Source organism: Sus scrofa, chromosome 6 (genome assembly GCF_054392235.1).
Source record: "Sus scrofa isolate SSC_HxYL_T2T_F1_AM1 chromosome 6, Sscrofa_HxYL_maternal_Yorkshire_Landrace_v2.0, whole genome shotgun sequence".
In the NCBI taxonomy this organism is placed as follows: Eukaryota; Metazoa; Chordata; class Mammalia; order Artiodactyla; family Suidae; genus Sus; species Sus scrofa.
Window position 1 is genome coordinate 124160214 of NC_139388.1, and position 24694 is coordinate 124184907.

The 24694-nt window shown below is 43.3% G+C and overlaps 1 non-coding gene across 1 annotated transcript; it reads right to left on the reverse strand.

The window, feature by feature from the left end:
• Positions 1 to 11119: 11119 nt before the first annotated feature.
• MIR187 (microRNA mir-187) lies at positions 11120 to 11197 on the reverse strand. The gene has a single exon (NR_038602.2). It is a non-coding gene; the product is annotated as a microRNA mir-187 (primary transcript).
• Positions 11198 to 24694: the final 13497 nt, after the last annotated feature.

Sequence of the window (24694 nt, forward strand, 5' to 3'; positions counted from 1 at the left end):
CTGAGTCCTACTAGTGTATCATCAAACATAACGTGCAGTCTTGGGGATTCTCAATGTAAATCTTTTCAAAAGTAAAGTTAAAATGATTCGTTGTATTACTTCTGAAGATGTTTTCTTAAAAATACATGTATATATACATAGAGAGTTTTTCCATACACTCCAATATTTTGTTAATGAAAAATGGATTATGTTATATACTTGGTTTAGTAAGATTTTCTCATTTAATACATAATGGACAAATTTTCCTTTGCCTTTAAATATAGATATATTATTTGTACATCATTCTGTTGTATAGAATTTATGGTATAGGAATTCCCACTGTGGCGCAGCAGAAACGAATCTGATTGGTATATATGAGGATGCAGGTCCCACCCCTGGCTTCACTCAGTGGGTTAAGGATCCAGCATTTCCATGAGCTGTGGTGTAGTTTGCAGATGCAGCTCGGATTGCACTTTGCTGTGGCTGTGTTGCAGGCCAGCAGCTATAGCTACGATTTGACCCCTAGCCTGGGAACCTCCTTAGGTTGCAAGTGCAGCCCTAGAAAAAAAAAGAATTTATGGTATTTATTTGATCAATCATGTACTGATAGTCATTTGGGTTGTTTCCCCTTTTTTTGGTATTATAAACAATGGTGCCAAAAACATCTTTGTTGATAACTTTTTGCAAGTTTGTCTCATTACTTGTGATACAGGGACCTGTGATACAAAGATTTAAGAATTGTGGTGAGAATCACATCAAGTGATTAATAAGATGTGTCAAAAGAGGTTAAGTTTTCAGACCTAAAACCAGAATACTCCTGACATCTAAAATGACTGGAATTAGGCTAGAGTACGAAAAGATCCTCTTTCAATAAATTCATGGAAACTTGTGCCTCCACCATTTTTCAATTATATCTAAATAATGAACACTTAGATTCTAAAATATGCATTGGGAACTTCATTGGTCCTAAGGACTTAGTCTACTATTTTCCTGTGAAATTTGTTATAATCCATTTCCCCAAAATGAGAGTATGTATGTGTATACATATATATATTAGATATAACATATATATATACACACTAATATATATATACACACACATACTAATATATATATATACACTAAAAACAAGCAGAAACAAGATCAAGAATATCTGACACTGCTAGTAATTTGACTTAACAATCTTTAAAGACAATGTTGCCCAGAGCCTTTAATGTTCAGCATTCAGAAAAAATTACTAGAACATGTGATCCATATCACAAGAAAAAACAGTAAATTAGGCAGATAAGTGAATCATTCAGATATTCATATTACCAAACAAGGATCTTAAAAATAATTACTATAAACATGTTAAAGAATTTAGAGAAAAAATATGTAAGATAGGTGAACAGATAGAAAATTCTAAAAGAGAAACTCTTAAAAAGAATCAAATAATTCTTTTTTTTTTTCTTTTTACAGCCACACCTGCTGCATAGAGAAGTTTCCAGGCTAAGGGTCAAATCAGACCTGCACCTGTGGCTTATGCCACAGCTTGTAGCAACACTGGATACTTAACCCACTGAGTGAAGTCAGGGATTAAATCTGCTTCTGCACAGAGACAATGGCAGGTCCTTAACTCACAGAGGCACAATGGAAACTCTCAAATAATTCTTTAGAGAATTTGAAAATATAAAATTCTTAATAAAGAATTCACTGGAGGGCTTAACTGAAAACTGGGTGCAAAGGAATAAATGATCGGTAAAATCAAAGATCAATAGAAAGTACCCCAATTGAACTACATAGAGAAAAGATAATGATGAAAAGCAAGAACATCTGGAGATACTATCAGTCCAAGAAGGGATATGTGTATATGTATGACTGAATCACTGTGCTGTATAGCAGAAATTATCACAACCTTGTAAATCAACTATACTTCAGTAAAACTTAAAATATATATGCTTTATTTATGTGTGTGTGTGTGTCTGTGTGTGTGTGTGTGTGTGTGTGTGTGTATGCATAGAGTCCCAGAAGAAGACAAGACAGTGGGGAATAAATATAGAGATAGTGAACAAAATTTTTGAAAAGTTGATGAAGACAATCCACATACAAGAATCTAACTGAATCCCATGCAAGATAAATACAAAGGCACATTATAGTCAAACCTCAGAAAACCAAAGAGGGGAGTTCCCATTGTGGCTAAGTGGTTAATGAACACAGCTAGCATCCATGAGGACGCGAGTTCGATCCCTGGCCTCACTCAGTGGGTTAAGGATCCAGCGTTATTGTGAACCAAGTTGTAGGTCACAACACAACTCAGATCCTATATTGCTGTGGCTGTGGCTGTGGCTGGCAGATGCAGCTCTGATTCAACCTTAGCCTGGGAACCTCCAAATGCTGCAGGTGCGGCCCTAAAAAGAAAAAAGACAAAAAAAAAAAAAAAAAAAAGAAGAAGAAGAAGAAGAAGAAAAGAAAAGAAAACCAAACAGGAAGAGAAAAAAATCTTAAAGCAGCCAAAGTGGGGAGGGGGACACATTACATTTAGGGGAACAACAGTATCAATAATGACTAATTTCTCATCAGAAGCTACGGACACCACAAGACAGTAGAATGACATTTTCAAAGTGCTAAAAGAAAATATTAGTCGGGGAGTTCCTGTCGTGGAGCAGTGGTTAACGAATCTGACCAGGAACCATGAGGTTGCAGGTTCGATCCCTGGCCTTGCTCAGTGGGTTAAGGATCTGGCGTGGCTGTGAGCTGTGGTGTAGGTTGCAGACACGGCTTGGATCCCTCGTTGCTGTGGCTCTGGCATAGGCCAGTGGCTACAACTCCGATTAGACCCCTAGCCTGGGAATCTCCATATGCCAAGGGAGCGGCCCTAGAAAAGGCAAAAAGACAAAATAAATAAATAAATAAATAAATAAATAAAATAAGAAAGAAAGAAAATATTAGTCAACAACTCTATACCCAGTGAAGCTATCCTTCAAAGATGTTGACAAAGTATAGACATTTTTAGACAAATAAAAGTAGAATTTATTACCAATAACTATACTGCAAAAAAAAAAAAAAAAATTTAAGGGGAAATGATCCTATAAAGACCTAGACCTGTATGAAGGGGAGTCCAGGAAATGGTGAAGATGTGGGTAAACATAAAAGACTATTTAAAATGCTTCTCTTGGAGTTCCCATTGTGGCTCAGCGGTAACGCACCAACGCACCCAGCTGGTGTCCATGTGGATACAGGTTCAATCCCTGGCCTCCCTCAGTGGGCTAAGGATCCAGCGTTGCCACAAGCTGAGATGTAAGTCACAAATGAGGCTTGGATCTGATGTTGCTGTGGCTGTGACATAGGCTAGCAGCTGTAACTCTAATTGGACCCCTAGCCTGGGAACTTCCATATGCTGCATGTGTGGCCCTAAAAAGCAAAACAAAATAAAATAAAAATAAAATGCTTCTCTTTTTAAAGAGAAAATGGAAGACAAGCTTATTCTAAAATATATATGACAAATACCATGATATCACGTATATGTGGAATTTAAAATACAGCACAAATGAACCTATCTTTAGAACAGAAACAGACTCACAGACATGTAGAACAGACTTGTGGTTGCCAAGGGAGAAGGGGAAGGGAGTGGGATTGACTGGGAATGTTGGGTTAGTAGATACAAACTATTACATTTAGAATGGATAAGCGATGAGGTCTGCTGTACAGCACAAGGAACTATATCCAATCACTTGTGATAGAACATGATGGAAGATAATATGACCAAAAAATTATGTGTGTATACATACATATATCTGGGTCACTCTGCTGTACATCAGAAATTGACAGAACATTGTAAATCAATAATACTTTAATAAAATTTTTCTTTTAATAAACAAAACATATACAGAAGGCAAAGGGACTACAAGAGCCAGAACAGCTTTGACAAGAAGAATAAAGTGGGAGGAATTTTTAGACTTACTCTAGAGCTACAGTATCCAAGACAGTGCAGTATTGCTGGAAGAATAAACACATAGATCAATGACACAGAATAGAGAACCCAGAAATAGACCCACACAAATATGCCTAACCATTTTCTGAAAAAAGTACAGATTGAATTCCATGAAGAAAGCCTAGTCTAGTCAGTAAAGGGTGCTGGAGCAATTGGCAAAAACAAAACAAAACAAAAACACCCGTAATTTATACCTCACATCTTATATTAAAAATTATTCATGGAGTTCCTGTCATTGATCAGTGGTTAAAGAATTCGACTAGGAACCATGAGGTTGCGGGTTCGATCCCTGGCCTTGCTCAGTGGGTTGGGGATCTGGCGTTGCCATGAGCTGTGGTGTAGGTCACAGATGTGGCTTGGCTCTGGCATAGCTGTGGCTTTGGTATAGGCTGGTGGCTACAGCTCCAATTAGACCCCTAGCCTGGGAGCCTCCACGTGCCATGGGTGTGGCCCTAGAAAAGACAGAAAAACAAACAAACAAATAAAATATTCACTTTAAATGTAAAACTTTAACACTTTTGGAAGAAAACACAGGAGAAAATCTGTGGAACCTAGTGCTAAATTCAACATCATTAGTGATTAGCCATGACACTAAATGTATAATTCCTTTTTTTTTTTTTTGTCATTTTGCTATTTCTTGGGCCACTCCCGCGGCATATGGAGGTTCCCAGGCTAGGGGTCTAATCGGAGCTGTAGTCTCCGGCCTACGCCAGAGCCACAGCAACGCAGGATCCGAGCCACGTCTGCGACCTACACCACAACTCACGGCAACGCTGGATCGTTAACCCACTGAGCAAGCGCAGGGACTGAACCCTCAACCTCATGGTTCCTAGTCGGATTCATTAACCACTGCGCCACGACGGGAACTCCAAATGTATAATTCCTAAAGGAACACATCGCTAAATTAAACTTCATAAAAATTTAAAACTTTTTTGCTTCATAAAAAGTTAAAAGTTGAAAGACCAGAAGAGGATGACACAGACTGCCACACACCTACAGCCAACTCATCTATGACAAAGGAGGCAAGAATATACAAATGGAGAAAAGACAGCCTATTCAATAGGTGGTGCTGGGAAAAGTGGACAGCCACAAGGAAAAGAATGAAATGAGAACACTCCCTAACATCACACACAAAAATAAACTCAAAATGGATTAAAGATCTAGATATAAAACCAGACACCATAAAACTCTTCGAGGAAAACATAGGCCAAACCCTCTCTGACATCAACGACAGCAACAGCTTCTCAGATCCACCTCTTAGAGTACTGACGATAAAAACAAAAATAAACAAATGGCACCTAATCAAACTCAAAAGTTTCTGCACAGCAAAGGAAACCCTAAACAAAACAAAAAGACAACCCACAGAATGGGAGAAAATCTTTGCAAGTGAATCAACTGACAAGGGATTCATCTCCAAAATTTATACACACCTCCTACTGCTCAACACCAAAAAAACAAACAACCTCATCAAAAAAATGCGCAGAAGATCTAAACAGACAGCTCTCCAAAGAAGACATAAAGATGGCCAAAAAAAACACATGAAAAGATGTTCAACATCACTCATTATAGAGAAATGCAAATCAAAACCACTATGAGGTACCACCTTACACCAGCCAGAATGGCCATCATCCAAAAGTCTACAAACAAGAAGGGCTAGAGAGGGTGTGGAGAAAAAGGAACCCTAGTACACTGTTGGTGGGAGTGAAAATTGGTGCAACCACTGTGGAAAACAGTGTGGACATTCCTCAGAAAACTAAACATAGAATTACCATTTGATCCAGCAATCCCACTCCTGGGCATCTATCCAGAGAAAACCAGGACTCGAAAAGACACATGTACTCTGATGTTCATTGCAGCACTATTTTCAATAGCCAAGACATGGAAACAACCTAAATGTCTATCGACAGAGGAGTGGATCAAGAAGATGTTGTACATATACAGAATGGAATATTACTCAGCCATTAAAAGGAAAGAAATACCAGCATTTTTAGCAACATGGATGGACCTAGAAATTACCATGGTAAGTGAAGTCAGCCATACAATGAGACGCCAACTCCACTGACATGTGGAGTCTGAAAAAAGGACAGACTGAACTTCTTTGCAGAACAGATACTGACTCACAGACTTTGAAAAACTTTTGGTTTCCAAAGGAGACAGTTTGGGGGGTGGGGGGATGCGCTGGGGTTGTGGGATGGAAATCCTATAAAATTGGATTGTGATGATCATTGTACAACTATAAATGTAATAAATTCATTGAGTAATAAAAGGAAAAAGAAAAAAAATGCAAGCCACAGACTGAGAGGAAATACTTGCAAACTATATATCTGACAAAGAACTTGTACCTAGAACAGATACAAGAACTCAAATGCAACAGTAATAAAGTAAGCAATCCAATGAGAAAATGAGCAAAAGACATTAACAGACATTTCACCCAGAAAAGGATTTACGGATGGCAAATCAACAGAAGTTGTTCAACATCATTCGACATTAGAGTGATGCAAATTAAAACCACAATGAGATATCATGACCTACAGAAGGACTAAAATTTTAAAAATAATAACTGCTGTTGTGGCTGTGGAGAAATTGAATCTCTCATACTCTGCTATTGGGAATGTAAAAATGGGACAATCAATCTGGAAAATAGTTTGGCAATTTCTTGTAAAACTAAATATATACTTATTATTTGACCCAGCACACATATTTGGATGTTTATCCCAGAGAAATGAAAATTTATGCCCACACGAAAACCTGTATATGAATGTTTATAGCAGCTTTGTTCCTAATAGCCCAAATATGGAAATAGCCCAGATGTCCTTCAATACATAAATGGATAAACAAACTATGCTACAATGGAATACTGCTTGGCGATAAAAAGGAGCAGACTACTGATAGGTGATACATACTGCATGGATCTCAGGGACGTTCTTCTAAGTGTAAAATGCCAATTTAAAAAGACTGCATACTGTATAACCCCATTTATAAAACTCTCAAAATGTCAGTATCATAAAGAGGGAGAACAAATTAACAGCTGCCAGAGGATAGAGCTTGGGGGGATGGGTCAGTACAAAGGGGTAAAACAGGGAGCTCCCTAGTAGCCTAGTGGTTAAGGATTTGGGGTTGTCACTTCAGTGGCTCAGGTTCGATCCCTGGCCTGGGAACTTCTGCATGCTGTGAGCGTGGCCAAAAAAAATAGGAGGGTAGCCCAAGGGAGTTCCTTGGGATGCATGGGACAGTATCAATATCTCAGTTTTATATAATACAAATCTATACATGTGGTAAAATTGCGTAGAACTATACATATACACTCATATACTCTCATCAGGGAAAATGAGTGAAATCTGAATATGTCATAGTTAACAGTATTGTACCAAAATCAATTTGATATTGTACAGGTAAGATGTTACCGTTGGGAGAAGATGGATAAAGGATACACAGGATTCTCCACCCTGATTTGCAACTTCCCTGTGAGTCTATAACTATTTCAAAAGCAAAAGGATTTGGGAAAACTATTGACTGTTAATTTTAAAATTAAAAGCAGTAACAACGTGTGGAGGGGTTTATAACAAATATAGAAGTAAAATACACAACTAAAATAGCACGAAGCAAGAAATGGAGTTAAATACAGTTTTAAGATTCTTACATTGCTTCTGTAGGGGTATGATATTAATTCAAGATCAATTGTGATAACTTAAGGCTGCATACTGTAACCCCTTGAACAGCCACTAAATTACCCATCCATCTATTTATCTATCTATTCATCAACCAGTATAGCCGAAAAGCAAGTAAAAGAGTCAAAATGGAATACCAAAAAGTGTTTGATTAATTCAAGAGAAAGCATGAAACAAGGAACGAAGGACGGATGGGATAAATAGAAAGTAGGAACAAAATTGTTTAACCCAACCACATGAGTAATTATAGTAACTGTCAATGAACTAGACACTTCAATAAAAGATCATTTGGATTTTTTTAAAAAGATTCAACAATATGTTATTTACATACAGCAGGTACACATTAAATATAAGGACACACGTTGGAATTTACTTCAAAAGTGATTTACTTGGAAGTAAAAAAAGGGTTCAAAGATACATGCTACACAAATACTAATCAGAATAAAGCTAGTACAGCTCTGTTGATAACAGAGAAAGTAGATTTCAGGACAAGGATTATCACCAGTGAAAGAGGAATATTTTATAACGATGAAAGGATCAATTTTACAGGACACGACAATCCTAAATATATGTATCCAATAACATGCTTTCACGTGCAAAGAGCTAGAGCAAAAAATGAGAGAACCAAAAAAATCCTTCATCTTAACTTGGATATTTCAAAACTCTTCTCTCAGTGATCTCTAGAATAAGCAGATAGAAATATCAGTAGAGATAACAGAAAATATGAACACCATCCGCCAAGTTTACCTAATTGACATTTATAGAACACTCCACCCAACAACCGCAGAAAACACATTCTTTTCAAGTGCATATGGAATAGACTATTTATCGGGCCATTAAACAAGTCAATAAATTTCAAGCATTGCAATCATAAAGAATATGTTCTCTGACCACAACAAAATTAAACTAGAATTCAATTTAAAAAACAAAATAAGTCTTCACCTGTATGTCAGCAGTCTCCCTGACTCAAATAATTCCCCCCCCCCTTTTTTTTTGTCTTTTAGGGATGTACCTGCAAGCATATGTCAATTCACAGACTAGGGGTCTAATCGGAGCTGCAGCTGCTGGCCACAGCCACACCAGATCTGAGCCACGTCTGCAACCTACACCACAGCTCACAGTAACATCGGATCCTTAACCCACTGGTGAGGCCAGGATTTGAACCCACATCCTTATGAATACTAGTTGGATTTGTTAACCACTGAGCCATGATGGGAACTCCTCAAATAATCTGGATAAGACTGTCTCAGCCCCTCATTCTCTGACTATGGAAATCTGATCTCCTCTCCTACATTGGAGTTCTCCAGAGAAACAAAACCAATAGATGTGTAGAGATATATAGAAAGAGAGAAAGGGACATTTAAAAAAAAAAAAAAATTGGCTCGTGCGATTGCAGAAGCTTAGTAAATCCAAAACCTGCAGGGTAGGCTGGCAAACTGAAGGCTCAGGGAAGAGCTGCTGCCGTTCAAGTCCAAAGGCTGTCTGCTGGCAGAATTCCTTTTTGCTCCAGGGAAATCAGTCTTTGTTCCAGGGAGGCTTCAAGGAATGGATGAGGCCCACTCACCCTCTGGAGGGTAAGGTGGTTTACTCCACCCATTTAATGTTAATCACATCCAACAAAACAACCAACCAAAACGCTTTCACAGAAACATCCAGAATGTTTGACCAAATATCTGGTCACTGAAGCCCAGCTAGGCTGACACATAAAACTAACCATCACGCCTCCCCACCAGGATTTCTTAAGTTTCTTGAAGGATGAATGTTCCTATGGTCTCCAAGCTAATATTTCTCCTATATTAGTTCAGTTTACAAATCATCAGGCCACCTCAAACATGCCATGAACTTGAAACTCAGCCCCTTCTACCAAGTTCCACCAAAACCAAGAAACAGAACCCCATTCACACAAGGCCTTTGTGAGTGTAACAAAACCTCAGGGAACACTGGGAGACACAGGATGGGTTCTTCTTCAGCAACATGACAACTTTTTTTTTTTTTTTCTTTTTAGGGCCACACTTGTGGCACCTGTCCCAGGCTATGGGGTGAATTGGAGATGCGGCTGAGACCTACACCACAGCCACAACCACAACACCACCAAATCCCAGGTGCATCAGTAATCTATGCCACAGCTTTCCAGAATGCTGGATCCTTAACCCACTGAGCAAGGCCAGGGATTGAACCTGCATCCTCACGGACAATATGTCAGGTTCTAAACCTGCTGAGGCACAACAGGAACTCCAACACGACAACTTCTAATTGCACAATAAAACCCCTGCCATTTGACCCGCTCTCTTTCCTCCACCTTGCTTTTCTGTTCTCCCCTACCTCCCCCCAATAATTGTTCATTTCTAACAAAAGGCAATCTAGATGTTTCTATGGATTCTTTGAGGTCTGCCAAACCACTCTGCATCCCGAGATTTTCCTAAATAAAGGCACTGACTGCCTGAGAAGAATTCGAGGACCAACCATAAACCATCGTTTCATCCCCACCTTCTCAGCAACCCGGTTTCCCATCAGTTTTGTTTAAATATAATCTCTTATTTTATTCCACTGCCCTCCACATCATTCCAAGAGAAGGAAAAATGCTGAACCTATTACATTTAAAAACTAGTAAATTCCTTGTAAAAGAGGAGGTCCTGTGAGCACCACGAAAACATGAAGCCAGTGGAAAATGAAGGAATAAAGGGATGCTTTATACTGAGAACTGACCGTGTTGGGGGGAGCACATCCAGATGGTCCTGGGGCCGGAGGCTGGTCAGGATCTGGCTGAAGGACTCTACCCCAGGGCCAGGAGCTTTGCAGAAATATGACCCACCGACTCCAGTTATAAAGGCAATGGTCACTCTCTGGACGCAGTGTCCCGAGCTCCGGCCCTAGTGCTGTGACTGACATGAGAGGGTGGGGGGACACTTTCCACCTCCAGTTTGAGGGTCTTGTGTGGCAGCTTCCTTCCTATTGAAATTCACCATCTGATTTCATTTCCCTCTCAAGTCGCTGTCACGTGGGAAAGTAATGTAATCAATGAAACCCAGGTGATGCCTGTAGTGGTTTAATCTACCGCCTTGAAGAAACTACTCACATTTAATAGACAATTCCTAAAAATGCAATGTGTGTTGTCCCTGTGGGAAGGCAGGTTTAACAGTGGGCTCTCCCACCAATAGGAGAGATGTTTAGGGAGCAGCTGCCTTCCTTGCGGCACTTCAAGCCTCACCCTGGAGCTCCGCTCCCCAGACCTGGGGTGGGGGATTAGGGGAGATGAGCAGAGAGCATTCTCAAAGCCCAGGTTCAAGCGGGCAGGGCCCAGGCAGCTGGCCCCCAGTACCTGATACAGACCAGGGATGAGCGAAACTCTGACCAAGACTGATCGCAGACCAAGGAGGGGCCGGGCAGGGGGCTGCCCGCAGGCCACACTGCCTGGCACTACACCCACCTTCCTTCCTGTGGTCTCCACGCTGCTTCCATGTCGAGTCCGAGTCCCGGGCAGGGAGCAGGCTCTGCTGCAGACCTGCGTCCCTCCGGCTGCAACACAAGACACGAGGGGTCAGAGCAGCACCCGAGTCCCGTGTTGTAGCCCGAGGTCTCACACGGTGTCATGGTGAGCCTGGCCTGCCAACACCTGCCCGGCTTCCTCTTCCAGGTGGGCTGCAGGGCTTGCGTTTGATGATGGTCTTTCTGTGCATTGGGAGGAGCAGGCTGTAAAACAACAGAGGCCGGTGTCAGGATAGGGCCCTAGGACATGGCTGTCCTCAGGGCAGCAGAGGAAAAACCAGTGGCCTGGGTGAAAGGCAACCCCCAAACTAAGGAGTGTGGCTGCCTCCAGCAAGAGCCCTGCCCAGGGCGGCGTGGGGGCCATGCGTTCCAGGTGTGCACCCAGCCTGAAACGCTCAGCAGATAGGCTCGCAAATATTTAGCTGTCCACATGACTTTTCCTTCCAAAACTGAATTATGGCTGTTTCCACGCCACTAATTACAGTTTATTACAACAATACTTCCTAGGAAATGGGTTCTTACTCTAATACTATGATGAGAATTTTATAAATGCCAGACAAGTACAATGAATGGCATTGAATTATAATAAATGTCTGTGCTTTGAGAGTAAGGCAGAAAACACAACATTATTGCTATCCATTTCCAATGTGCCTATCGAGGATTTATTACTTATTTATGGCTTATTTTAATTCAAAAACTCCTACATATCATTTTTATGTGGATTCTTTCAGCGAGTCATTTCTGGGTTTTCTTACAAAATAAAATGAGGTAGATCCAGAATCAAAAAAGTGTCCAAGTTCAATTCCCCCACAGGTGACCTATTGAAATTTCTCCTCCAGACTCCCTAATAGCTGAACTCTTTGTGGAAATCATGAACTAACAGAGAAATAAACTGGCGCTGCTCACTCTATGTTTGTTCCAATAAAGCAGACCATCAGCCTTGTTCAAGAAGGCAGTAGGCTTTGAGAACAGGCATTAAATAAAAGTGGAGAAATTAAATATGACATGATTTTCTCTGAATGAAAGAAGACAAAAATTCCACAGACTCAGCAAATCAGAGGAAGAGGGATATCAATATCATGCCCACATTTACATAGGAGTTTAAAATTTAAATTTCAATGAAAAAAAAAAAATCCCTTCTTCTGACTAAATGACCTAAAAGATTAACAAGGGTTCTTCCCAGATGACCTGAATTCTCCCTGAATTTTCTCTGAGTGTGTGTAGAGCCTTGGAGGCAACACCCCCTGCCCCCCAAACTCCATTCACAAGTCAGGACCACATCGGGTCCTGGGGGAGCAACAGAGAACACACCGCGGGTCAGATTCTACTGACAACCACCCCATTTCCCTTCCCTGCTTCTTCCTCTCTAGCAGAACCTGACCAGTTCCCAGGGGCCATGTCCCAGCCTCCTTTATAGCTGATGGCCTGGGACATCGTTTTAACCATGAAGGATTTAAGCTGGTCCTTTTCTTTTGTCCCAAGGACGGACAAAAGTAGGCATGTGGTTTTTGGCTCTCAGCCTTCACCTTCTATCTGGGCAGAATGTGGATGAGCTGCCTGGAACCATCTTTGGAGCACGAGGAAGGAGACAGCGACCTCTGTGGGCCACATCTCAGCCCGGGGGAGCCCCAGCACCTGCTCCACAGGCACCTCCTCCAAGTGCTGTGGGTGGCCTCCCTCCCCCAGTCAGAAGCCTGGCTCCTGCAGGGGTCTGGCTGGAAGAACAGAAGGGCAGGGGCTCCACTCTGGGCTAGGAAGAGCAGGAAGTCCAACAGGAGATGGGCCAGCCAGAAAGTTCTAGGCCCAGCCTGGCTGGAAGGTGAGCCCCCAGGAACCAAGGGAGACTGAAGAGTGGAGAGAGGCGAGGTTTCAGGAAGATGAAGATAAGACAGTCCTCCTGTTCCCCCTCACAGCCTGGGCCCTTACACCCCAACACTATCCCCAGGGCCCTGGAGGGCACTGTCTCCTCCATACCCACAATGAACTGGGGTGGGTTGCCTGCCTTGTCTGCACCAACAAGAAGCCAGAGTGAAGAGAGAATGGGAATCAGAAAGAAATGCTGAGAGCAAAACTCAAAGTTGCCTGCAGCCCACCTTTGAGGTGGGGAACATGGAAACCAGCACGCTGGGAGGGCAGCAGGCCGAGAACAAAGGAGGAAAGAGGTTTTGGTTACATCAAAGAGCATCTGTAGCAGGTGGAGACTGTTGAAGGTCAGAGGCCTTCTCAAGAATGGTTGAAGTCTGGAGTGGGAAGGGACCTGAGCAGAATTTACGAACGGCCTGGCCTTAATGAAGCACAGCTGGACTTCAGGGCAGGCATGGCAGTCCTGGCAGCTTCCCCATCCTGGACTATGGCTAGGATGGGGCAAGCAGGGCCAGCTGAGGTCTGCAGTGAGAGGGTGGTGGGCAGAACCCCACCCTGGGCTGTGCATCTGGGGTGTGGGCCCCTGGATGTCCCCCTGCAGGGGAAGAGCTTCTGACAACCTGCCCAGGAGTGAGGTGGGGGGACGGGCCGTGCCAGAAACCAGGGCACGTGAAGTGAATGTCTGCCAAGGCCTGGCTTCCCTGGGAGATGGGCTCCTGGCTCAACATGGCCCCTCATGGCGGCTGCCTGCAGAGCGCCCCCAACTGGTCACAGATGCCCTAGCATGGCAGATTCAGTGGCAGGAACACGGGGAGCACAGCATCCTTGCCATGCCTGGTCCAGGGTCTGACTTCAGGGAAGAACCACCAAACCTTGAGGGAGGTGGGGAAGTAAGGGAAGGAAAGACCCCTCCTTCACTGCAGCTCTAGAAGCCTCTTGAAGACGCAAACCAGCAAGAGACTACGGAGCTGCTTGAAAGATGACAAAGTCGGAAATGTTAACAAAGGCCATCATTATGCAGGGAGGTGGGTTGTAGCAGGAGTAGCCGTGAAATAGGCCCATTTGCCTTCCATTTTCTGTAGGTTCTATTTGCATTCTACTTTCTTCTATTTATTTTTATATCCTAAAAAAAAAGCCTCTACATTAAATAGTCACCTTTCATCCATCTGTAATTCTCTCCCTCTGGGGTACCATAAATTTCTTTTATATTATCATCATATTAGAGAACCTAATATGTTTTTCTCCCTTTGCCTCGAGATCACGCACAGGACTCACATCTGCTTCCAAAGCAGGATGGAAGACCACGCAGGTCTGGTTTACAGCATTTAATAGGATGGGCCCATTGGTAAAATCTCTGTGCTTTTTTGGAAAGAATGTTAATGAGAAATAAAGACTCTGCACCTTAGCTTCTACCACATTATTTAGAAGAAGAGGCATAGAGATGGAGAAGGGGTATTGAGCTAAAGTAAGGGGGGAAAAAGCTGTTTTGTATTTTTTGTCTTTTTAGGTTCACACCCATGGCATATGGAAGTTCCCAGACTGGGGGTCGAATCGGAGCTGCAGCCACAGGAGCTACACCACAGCCACAGCAATGCCAGATTCGAGCAGCATCTGTGACTTACACCACAGCTCATGGCAACACCGGATCCTTAACCCACTGAGCAAGGCCAGGGATCAAACCCGTATCCTCATGGATACTAATCTGATTTGTTATCGCTGAGCCACGTCGGGAGCTCTCCCCAAAAAATCTTTTGAATTCTACACTGTGATGCCCTTATTCTGTGGCTTCACACAAGTCACTTAAACTTTCTAGGCCTCAGTTTCCTCCTCTGCAAAATGGGGATGTTAAAACCTGTTCCGGCCTCTGCACAGGATTATTTTTACAGGTATAATAGCATAGCATCTTCTCCATCACCCCTGAAAAAGGAGAGAGCATTAATGACAAAATGTTGTATTGATGCAAGATATTGGTTGAATTTTTATGTAAGGAAATTATTCCCTTTTATATTCATTTAACAAACATGCGTTGAGTTTTTAGTGTGTGCCTGACCCTGTGCTAAGCACTGAAAATAAGGGAGAGAAGTCTATACCTGTTCAAGCCATGGCAAGCAGGGTCTGCCACCTGCAACCAAATGTGATCCTATTTCATATTTAAAGGGACAGGAGAGAGGTTAAGTGTGTGGGCTGAGCCACAGCCTAAGCTTTGGAGCCAGAATGTTCTGGGTTGTAATCCAGCTTACAAGCTGTGACACCTGGGGAATATTCTATTGTCTTTGTGAAAACAAGTTTCTCCATCTTTAAAATGGGCGTGATGGTGTCGCATTTATAGGACGGCCACGAGGGGGATGAGGTGTAATTCATGAAGAACTTGTGCCTGGCACAGATGGAGTGCGCCCATGCAGTAGCTGCTATTGCTGTCCTATGCACCAGTAATCTGTGTCATTCATGGTGACATGTTTAGAGGTGACATGATGGCTTACTCCCTAGGCTCCCTGCAGAGATGACTTTCAATCTGCTCCTTGCTGGTGGTCAGTCCAGATCCCACCCTGCAGAAGAACCTCTACATCCTCCACCTCCAGCAGGAAGGGCCTGCCAGTGAAGCAAAGCAAAGATGCACACATGCTCCAGAGAGGCCCTGACACCCACATGGGTAGCCTGGCTTCTTGCACAAAGTAGGGCTCAGCATGCAGCCAAATGAATAAACCAATAAACAAAGATCTAACTCGAGCTAGGCCTTTCTAGAAACCACAGTTATAAACCTTTCTTTTTTTTTTTGCTTCTTAGGGCCTCACCTGCGGCATATGGAAGTTCCCAGGCTATGTACCCAATTGGAACTACAGCCGCCGGCCACAGCCACAGCCATGTGGGATCCAAGCTGTGTCTGTGACCTACACCATAGCTCACGGCAACACTGGATCATTAACTCACTGAGTGAGGCCAGGGATAGAACCTGCATTCTCATGGATCCTAGTTGGGTTCATTAACCGCTGTGCCACGAAGGGAACTCTGACAGTTACAAACTTCTGCCTTTGCTATGCTCGAACTGGGTGCCAGGTACACTCTTAGCACATGAGAAGGGGCTTGATTGACCAAGTCTAGCCATAGACTTGGGGCTCACCACTCTCTCCTTCAGTCTTGGAGCGATTCAAGACCCATTTCATAAAACTACGTGGGATCAGTTCAAAAATGAAAAATGTCAAGCTGCAGATAAGACAGATTTAGTAGATTACTTTCAAAACAATGAGGTTGGTGAAGCCCTTTGGGGCAAAGAATGTCTTGGAGGCTGGGTACCCTCCCTGCTAAAAACCCACACACCCTTACCAAACATCTGTTCTCTCCATCTTTCTGGCCTCTCGCCAAGAGTGAGGTTCAGCTCCCACTTCAGACTTAGCTGACACAGTCATGCCAGACCTCCTGAAACTATTTAAAAATGTCCACCTCCCCTTTCCAGGCCTTCTACCTGGACCACTGCAGTGGCCTCCTAGTCAGAGATCATTGAGTCCCTTCTAACTGTCCCCACTAATACCACCCCGATTAGTCATTCCACTTCTCAAAAAATAAAGCTTAACTTTTGGTATTAAAAACACGGTCAGGAGTTCCCGTCGTGGCACAGTGGTTAACGAATCCGACTAGGAACCATGAGGTTGCGGGTTCGGTCCCTGCCCTTGCTCAGTGGGTTAACGATCCGGCGTTGCCGTGAGCTGTGGTGTAGGTTGCAGACGCGGCTCGGATCCCGCGTTGCTGTGGCTCTGGCGTAGGCCGGTGGCTACAGCTCCAATTCAACCCCTAGCCTGGGAACCTCCATATGCCGCGGGAGCGGCCCAAGAAATAGCAACAACAACAACAACAAAAAAGACAAAAAGACAAAAAAATAATAAAAAAAAAACAAAACAAAAAAGCAAAAAAACAAACAAACAAAAAAAACACGGTCAGAACTCCTGTTGTAGCTCAGTGGGTTAAGAACCCAACTAGTATCCATGAGGATGCAGGTTCGATCCCTGGCCTCGCTCAGTGGGTTAAGGATCCAGCATTACTGCAAGCTGTGGCATAGATGTGGAGCTACTGTGGCTATGGCGTAGCCACAGAGCTGCAGCTCTGATTCGACCCCTACCTCAGGAACTTTCATATGCCACAGAGGCAGCCATAAAAAGACAAAAGAAAACTTTATAGTCTGGCCTCTGTCCATCTCCATTAGCTTTTCATAGTCCAAAGAAACCCACTGCTTCCTTGCACCCCCCCGCCACATCTCTGCCCACTCCATCCCCTCCACAAGGCATGCCCCTCCCCATTCCCACCTATCACTGCACTGCCCATCCTCCAGGGAAGCTCCCTGGGGTCCCTGCTCATGAGACACCCCCAGTTCTCACCTCCTCAAGCACTAAGTTTTTGACACTTCTTTACATTGTACAACTTTTGAACTGTTAATCTTTTTTATACTCCCGGGTTATAAACTCCAGCAGTTCAGGACCTGAATCATGTACAGCTTTGTGTACCCTGTAGTCCCTAATAAGATAAGAGAACACTGAAGGTCTGTAATAAATATTTGTTGGATAAATTCATATTTAATTACTTCATCAAAATTCCCCTATTTATCATGGAAATGGCCCTTTTTGTTTCACAGTCACAAAACAATTCAATACCACAGAAGCTTCTGCTGGTATCATTTTCTGGAGCACAGTTATTAATAATTTGTCTTAAAATGTTCATTTAAGTGCCTAACATGAAGATAAGAGGTCTGCTTTCCTGTTGATGCTCATCCTCCGCTGTAATTATCTGTCATAAGAGGCATGAATTGGTGTGAAGATGAAAGCTTGAAAGGTCGAATGTGCCACCTCAAAATCCTGAAATGGGGAGCAATTATCAGCAGCCTTGAGAACCGGGGGCGGGGGTGGGGGCACAGTTAATCACGTGTGAGGCCATTTGTTCTGCATGTCACAGAATTTTCCGTCTCCCTCTCCCATCCCATCCCAACACACAAGCAAGAGCACACAGAGTGAGCCTTCTTCCTGCTGGAAAAAGTTGCCTGCAAACGCACAGGTCTGTGGATAATCAGGTCTGCTCATTTAAGGAAAGCCATAACCCGTGAGGATCTAGGTGGTATGGCCTGGTCTTCCTAAACATGAGATTCTCCTGCTCTGACCTTCCATTGATGATTCAGTGTCACTATCATGAACATTATTTAGTATGCTGGACAGTCAGACTGTGATTTTCTCCAAAGCTCTGTGCCTTTTCCTCTCCATTGCTAAAATATTTAGTTTCTATATCTGCTTGTCTGATCTCACCATGACCGACAGATTCTCCGTGTTCATTTCACGAGGGGACCACCTGCCAAAGCAATTCCCTCGCCCTAACTGCAAAGGCCAGGAAACTAGCTACCCAAGCCAGTCAAGGCTCTGTCAAAGCAAGAAGCCTACCATTGGAGGAGTTCCCTGGTGGCCTATTGGTTAGGATTTGGTGCTTTCAACTGCTGCAGCCCAGGTGCAATCCCTGTTCTGGGAACCAAGACCCGACATCAAGCTGCTGCACACCATGGCCAAAAAAAAAAAAGAAAGAAAGAAAAGAAAAGAAAAAAAAAGCCTGTTATTATGGTTGAGAACTAGTGGTCCTTGTCGCATTTATTCCAGAAGGTCTGAAGCCTTTTCCTACTTGCTCCCTGGCTCCATAGGGAGCTCAAGTTGTAAGCAAAGAAGTCTCAGTTCTGAATGAAGATTTAGACAAGCCCCGTAGCAGTGTATGAATAATCTCCACTTTGTGATCACCAAATTAGCTTCAATACAACAGCATCATTCACTGCACTAAATAATGCCACTAATTTGAATTTTATTGGTTTTGTAGGGTTCTTTTTTCTTTCCCTTCTTTTTTTTTAATAGGCCACACCCATGGCATATGAAAGTTTCCAGGCAAGGGGTCCAATCGGAATGTCAGATTTGTTTCCTACACTGCAGCTCATGGCAATGCTGGATCCTTAACCCACTAAGAGAGGCCAGGGATCAAACCCGTATCCACATGGATACTAGTCAGGTTCTTAACCCACTGAGCCAAGATGGGAACTCCAGAGGTTTTGTAGTTTTCATTACATGCAGTTAGAAATTTGTACAAGAGCCTATATGTGTTTAAGTAACAATATAATAATAAAGTCTGCATAGCACAGAGAATTCTACCCAATATTCTATGATAACCTATGTGGGAAAAGAATCTGAAAGAGAATGGGTATGTGTACATGTATAACTGAATCACTTTGTTGTATAGCAGAAATTATCACAACCTCATGAATCAAGGTTTATACTTTAATAAAGCTTTAAAAATAATAATAATAGTAGTAGTAATAATAATAATAAAGTCAATCCTGGGGATCCAATAAGAATTGTTCTCAGGTCTGCCTTGCAATATCTTTCTCCAACATGTGGCCTGCCCACTAGGGAGGCTTGTCATTGACTCTGTTCTTGCCTAGATGCTGTACTGGTGCGAAGGGACTGGCAATAAACATTCGTTCCAAAGAAAGCACAGATGATCCACCAGGGAACTAGGTTACAAGGCTATAAAGGGGTCACTCAGAACATTCAGAATGTACTGATACTTGTCATTTTATTACCATCGAAATTTCCACATAATTTTTTAAAATTTTTATTGTAGTTGATTTACAGTGTTCTGTCAATTTCACTGTACAGCAAAGTGACCCAATTATACATATATATACACACATTCTTTTTTTACATTATCCTATATCATATTCCATTAAAAGTGATTAGATATGGTTCCCTGTACTACACAGCAGGATCTCATTGCTTATCCACTCCAAATGCAATAGTTTGCATCTACTAACCTCAAACTCCCAGTCTCTTCCACTCCCTCCGCATAACTTTGTTATTTTGGTTTTTCGATTTTTTTAGGGCTGCACCCGAGGCAAATGAACGTTCCCAGGCTAGGGGTTGAATCGGAGCTATAGCTGCTGGCCTACACCACAGCCACAGCAACACCACCGTCAGAGCCATGTCTACAACCAACACTGCAACTCACGACAAAGCCGGATCCTTATAACCCACTGGGCAAGGCCAGGGATCGAACCTGTGTCCTCATGGATGCTAGTCAAATTCACTTCCGCTGAGCTATGACGGGAACACCCCTCCACATAATTTTTAAATTACAATTCTGATTTTGAGGTAACTGTAGACTTAACTGCAGTTATAAGAAATGATACCAAGAGATCCCACGTACCCCTCACCCAGTCAGTCCCCCCAGTGGTAACATCTTATAAAACTATTGGAAGATCACAGCATTCATGACAAAGCATCAACCTTTTTCTTCTTCTTCTTCTTTTTTGCTTTTTCAGGCTGCACTTGCAGCATATGGAGATTCCCAGACCAGGGGTCAAATCAGAGCTACACCCACTAGCCTATACCACAGCCACAGCCACGGCAACTCGGGATCCTAGCCACATCTACGATCTATACCACACCTGACGGCAACGCCAGATCCTTAACCCACTGAGCGAAGCCAGGGATCGAACTCACATCCTCATGGATCCTAGTCGGGCTCGTTAACTGCTGAACCACGAAGGGAACTCCGGACAAAGCATCATTCTTAATCAGATTTCCCCAGGTGAACATGCACTTACTCACCTGCATTTATTTTTGAGTGTTTTTAGTTCCATGCAATTGTATCACATGTGCAGTTTCTACCACCACAGTCGAGACATAGACCAGTTCTATCACCCCAAGGATCCCTAGAGCTACCCTTTTATAACCACGCACATGTCCCTCCTGTGATGCATCCACACCACCCCCCCACACCACCCCCTCAGCCCTGGCAACCACTAATCTGTTCTCCATCTCTATAGTTTGGTCATATTGAGACTCTTCTATAAATGGAACCATACAGTATGCAATATTTTAGGATTGGCTTTGGGGCTCTTTTGTTTGTTTGTTTTTAGGATTGGCTTCTGTACTCAGTATAACTCTTCCCTTAAGATCCATCCAAAGTGTAGTGTGTATCAAGAGTTTTGTTCTTGTTATTGCTGAGGAGGATGCCACAGTATGGATGCATCACAGTTTGTTTAACCATTCACTTGATGGCTGGTTTGTTTCAAGTTTGGGGCTATTACATACAAAACTACTATAAATATTCAGGCACAGATTTTTGTGTGAACATCAATTTTCATTTCTCTGGGAGGAAAGCCGAAGAGTGAAAATATCAGGTTATTTGGTAACTGTAGGTTTAGTTTTATAAGAAACTGCCAAATTTTTCCAGGGTTTTTACCCCTTTTCCCAACAAAGCATTTTAAAAGTCTCATCAAGAACTTGTGAGCTCCAATTTTCAAAATACTAGTTTAGTGACTGACACCAGATGACTAAAATATCAGCAAGGCATCTTCAAAGACATGGCTAGTTCCGGATGAAAAAAAATAATAATAACTCTTAATGAATACATACTGGGGGGGAAAAAAAAAAAAAACTTTAAAGTTTCAAGTAGTTTTCTGCCTCCCAAGTGGTAGAGGTTGAATTTTGAGGCAGTGCCCCTTGTTGTAAGAAAAATATCTAAATGGCCTTTTATTTTGTTTTGTTTGTCTTTTAGAGCCAAACCCATAGCATATGGAAGTTCCCAGGTTAGGAATCAAATTGGAGCTGCAGCTGGCAGCCTACGCCACAGCCACAGCAACAAGGGACCTGAGCCGTGTCTGCAACCCGCACCACAGCTCATGGCAATGCCAGATCCTTAACCCACTGAGCCAGGCCAGGGATCGAACCCACAACCTCATGGTTACTAGCCAGGTTCATTAACCACTGAGCCATGATGGGAACTCCCTAAAAGGCCTTTTGACTCTTCGAATGTAAGACAAGTCCCCCTTCCTCAGGTCTGAAGGACGGTGTGGGCAATCACACTTCAGAGCTCCAGTTTCAGGGCCCCTTTCTTACCAGCCTGCTTTGCAGACCCTGAAAACATGGTCATATGTTTTTGTAAAAAAAAAAAAAAAAAAAAAAAAACATTTTTTTGGCATGCGGAAGTTCCTGGGCTAGGGATCAAACCCACACCACAGCAGTGGCAATACCAGACCTTTAAACCACTGAGCCACCAGAGTACTCCTGTAAAATTTTTAAAGTTAGCTATTTTACCATTATTAAGATCACTGCCTGTGTATGTCCCCTCCAAACTCCCCTACATCACGCTCTCCTTCAGGCCAGGTGACAGAGGAATGGCTATGGCATTTGGGGGTTCCAGAAAGGGAAATGAGAGTGGGGATGTACTTTGGGTGGTGGGACCTATTTAAGTGGTCTGCGGTCACTCCCAGGAGTAGCAAAGTTAGTGGCAACTGCCCTGGTACAAGATTCCCCAGGAAGGGTCCTACCACCCTCTAGGCAGACTCCCCTTGTCTGGCCATGAAGGTTGAGGGTCCAGGGCCCTATTATAAATGAGTACATCCCAGGGACACCCAGAGACAGGAGAATGTGGGGAGAAGGAGAAACGATGTTTGAACTGTACTCAGCCAGAACTAGGTTACTTTGCTGTACAGGAAAAATGGACAGAACATTGTAAATCAACTATAATTTTTTAAAAAAGAATTAAAAAAAAAAAAGAAATGTATCCACCCAGGAACTGCTCTATGGAAAATTCCTTGAATCATGAGATGTGTAGAATTGTAAGCAGAAGATACAGTTCTCATCGGCACCAGTCAGAACGGCCTTTCTCTCCCATCAGGAATAGTCTCAATAGAGAAGCTTATGCAATTATAAACACACTGTGCTCTTTTCTCTTTTTTGATAAACTTGTATCAGAATCTCTGTGTCTGTGGGACATAAACTGAGTACGTCTCACATTTTGTGTATCCCATGACAGATCCCATGCTAAAATATCTAATAAGCTTATCCTGAGGAAACCTGTGGCTTGAGATCAAGTACATTTTGATCAATCCTGCTCAAGGAAATTAAGTGAATTTGAAATTATTTCAAATAGAACATATTGTGTTTTTATTCTCCCTATAGAATGATAGGTGATCAAAGATCATGCAACCAAAAAAAATTTAAGGGAAAAAATGCAGAGATGTGTTGAGCTGGGGTTTTTGTTTCTTTTTGTTTTTGTTTTTTTTATGGCTGCACCTGCAGCATATGGAGGTTTCCAGGCTAGGGGTCAAATCAGAGCTGCAGCTGCCAGCCTACACCACAGCCACAGCCACGCCAGATCCAAACCGCATCTGCAACCTACACCATAGCTCATGGCAACACTGGATCCTTAACCCACTGAGGGAGGCCAGGGATCGAACTCGCATCCTCATGGACACTATGTTGGGTTCTTAACCCACTGAAGTACAATGGGAACTCCCATCAGGCTGTTCATTAGGTCACTTTCCTGGATTTGGTACTATTTAGGGCATTTTTCAACATTTTAAAATTTGAAGTTTGCTTTTTGTGTTTGTTTTTTTTTTTCTCTCTCTCATTCTATAGAAATATTCATTTTTGCAGCTCATTAGTATTCACAGTAAGGGGCCCTGCTCCAAAGACTGTTTCTTTGGGAGACACACAGCCACTGTCTGTATGGACTTAGGCTGTGAACTGTCACCTGTAACTGTCTGGGTCATTTGGATGGTGGTTTTCTGGGGTCCACAAAGAAGGTTCAGGTTGTGAGGAAGACACAGTCATGAATTGGGCTTGCCACCCACCACCAGAGGAGGCTGATCTACAGGCTACAGTTTACCTGTATGGTTGAAGCCCAGGTACCTAAAAGTGCTGAAGTTGCCCATTTGTATCTGATATCTTTGGAGGCCCAAAGGGGACTGTAGGTGAGGGCAGGTTCCCCACTAGAGAGTGGACCTTTCTTCCCACTGTTGATCATCCTAGGGCTGGAGGTGGGGCTCAAGTCAGGCCTCAGAGTTAGGTGACAGGTGTGGGGTCGGCTCTATGAATGGTGGTGATACCTAGAGCAACCCCGGGCAGGGGACAAGCTGGCCCTTTTGGCAGGGCAGTGAGTGGCCCTGGGAGGGTCCCCGAGGGCAGGCCTGGTCCTGTAGGCCCTCTCAGCCACCTCATCCTTAGGGCTTGTCTGTTGCTCTCTGGTGGCTTCTGGTCCACTGCCCTGGGGACTTAGGATGGCCTGGTGCCCCGTCCCATCCCCACTGCTCTCTGAGACTCACAGAGGACCTGTCTAACAGCCTCATACCTTTATGGAGAGCAGCATCTCCTGAGGCCGAGGTTTCCAGAGGGGAGGCAGTGGCCCAACACTGTGGTGAGAAGGCTGTGCCAGAAACTGTGGGGGGCCCTGCCCCAAGTCCAAGTGAGCATGTGCCTGGGGGAGCCTTGGACACAGCTGGGGGTACTTGGAGAAATCCAATTAACAGGCAGTAAGCTCATGGAGATTAAACCAGCAGTGGCCCTTAAGGGCTTCTCCAAATCCTAGTGACCAGGCTGCCTCTGCAAGGCAAGTCAGGAGTGGGACCCACTTGGGATGGGACCAGGCCCTAGGATTTTCCAAAGCTCCCCAGGTTATCCTAGGATCTAGGCAAGGTTGCAGCCACTGAGCTTTTGGAAATTTGGGCATTTTATTTTTTTAAAATTGTTATTTATTTAATTAATTAGTTAATTAATTTATTTATTTGGTCTTTTTGCCTTTTCTAGGGCCACTCCCGTGGCATATGGAAGTTCCCAGGCTAGGGGTCTAATTGGAGCTGTAGCCCCCAGCCTATGCCAGAGCCACAGCAATGAAGGATCTGAGCCACGTCTATGACCTACACCACAGCTCA